Source organism: Propithecus coquereli, unplaced genomic scaffold, assembly GCF_000956105.1.
Source record: "Propithecus coquereli isolate 6110/MARCELLA unplaced genomic scaffold, Pcoq_1.0 Scaffold12, whole genome shotgun sequence".
NCBI lineage: Eukaryota > Metazoa > Chordata > Mammalia > Primates > Indriidae > Propithecus > Propithecus coquereli.
Window position 1 is genome coordinate 8,262,395 of NW_012136080.1, and position 2,196 is coordinate 8,264,590.

Consider the following 2,196-nt stretch of genomic DNA (forward strand, 5'->3'; position numbering starts at 1 on the left):
TTCCATCCTCCCTCCTGCTCCTCCTTGCTTTGTTATATATTTTTTGTGCAACTCTGGCATGACAAGATGCTTCAGGCTCATCATGGGTATATTCCCTGCCCAGTCATGGAATCAGGCATTTATCCAAGGAGCTTTGGTTCTTTTTATTGGAAAATAGTGTTAGAAACCAAAATCTGGGCACTAGGTATGCCTGCTGTTACTGGGTTATTATTGCTTCCAGGCCTACTCAGCTGACAGAGTAAGGAAATAAAAGTGTATACACTAACCTTGCATGTACACAAATCTATAAATGTTTCTATAAGTAACTACCTGTATTTATATTAAGCAAAATATGAATTGATATTGATGTGTCCAACTCTAATCCACTACTACCTGGATCATTCTAGTTCCTTCTGATATTTTTTAGAAGCATTCCTTTGTATTTCATATGAATTGGTAGTTAGAATGAGATGAAAGTTCAATTTTTGGCAAGAATAATTGATAGGAGGTGGTGAGTCCTTCCATTAAGAGGTACATAATAACTGGCTGTCTTTTCCTGATGTTGGCAACCATAGATGATCATTTCATAGGATCTACTAATTTTTCACTGTTTAAAAAATGGTAAAATTTTGATTGGCTCCTTAATCTTCTTTGATTAGCTAGAATGCTTATAGGAGAAATTTTCCTTCATCAAATATTTGGTAGCTTTGAGATACAGTACATATAAAAAAAGACTGGATAAATGCTAAATTCCTTTCCTCATTATTTTTAAAATAATGAATTGGTTCCCTAGTATGCTCCAAGGCAGACCACCGAATTATTTTGTTTCTCATTACCATTGTGAACTTGAAGCAGCTCTATAGGAAAGGGCTCAGCACTCTACCTCCAGTCTTGACTCCTGGACAATCTGCCTCATGACAGTGGAATGTGGGATGGTTGGTAGCCGTGGGGAGGTACAGCAGAGGCAGAGAGGAATTTGAAAGGGAGGCAAGATTGGGGGCCGTCTTGAAGGTATCCATAATCATTCATCCAGAAAAAGCACTGGTCTCAAAAGTAATTCCTGTATAGCAGTTGCCTTGGTTTCACAGTTTTTCATGTTGCCTTAGAAAACTGAGACCATCTTTAAAAGCCTCCTCAAGCAACCAGGAAAGAAAGAAAGACCAGCTTGAAGCTCTGAAAAGGGCATGTTTGACTCTTTAAATCCTTAAAGATAGCCCTTGTAGGAGAGAAACCAAGTCATGATTGGAATGCCAGGGTAAGGGGGAAGGGGAAGGCACTAATTCTCCACTCTGGTTGTTTAATAGTGACCAGAAACACATTTTAAAAACTACGTATGTCCCCAAACCACCGCCAGACATTCTGATTCTATTGGTCTAGGCTTGGACCTTGAAATAGGAAGTTTTTTAAAGTTTTCATAAGCTTTGTGCAAGGTGACTCTAATGTTAAACCAGGACCATTTCTAGGACCCCTTGAACTCTAGCAGGCTAATGGCAATTGTGTCACTCCTAAGCTCATCACCTTGATCCAGGTGCCCGATGTTAGCAGATGGCATCTCTGCCCTGCACCTCAGAAGACTAAGCTAGGAAAGATTATGCCATACAGGACTAATATGCCCTTGGGGTACTGAGCCCTCATGAGTCTGGCTCAGTTCAAACCCTTGGGTCTTTGACATAAGACACAGTGCTGTGCCCCCACCCTCGACTCCAAGAATGGCTACATGAACTTTGTGCCTGGCACTGCTCTAAGTGCCTTCCATCTCTCCACATCCCTGACAGGTTGGTATCATCTCCATTTCACAGATGAGCAACCAGGATCTGAGAGAGTTAAGCAGCTTGTTAAGGACACAAGCCTGTGTCTGAGTGGGTTCTGGCCTCTTTCCCATGATGTGTTGTCACTTACAGGCTGTGCCTTTATGTCCAGGCCCTCAAGAAGTTGCCTGCTGCATTCTAATGTATAATACTGATTGGTGGTGGGGGGCAATCTGCAGGGTGAGGCATCCCGAATCCCTGTTCCTCACCATCAGGCCCTGGATAGCCCCTGCCCTGTGCTAGGGTAAGGTAACTGTCCCCCACCCTCCTTCAAGCTCAAAGGTAAAGCGTAGAAAGCCAAGGGGGCTTCCTCTACTTCTGCCCCTCCTCGCTCCCCTTCCTGTGCCACAGCGTTCCACCCACAGCTCCCCCCACACCTACCCTTCCCGAGAAAATCTCACTGACCCTG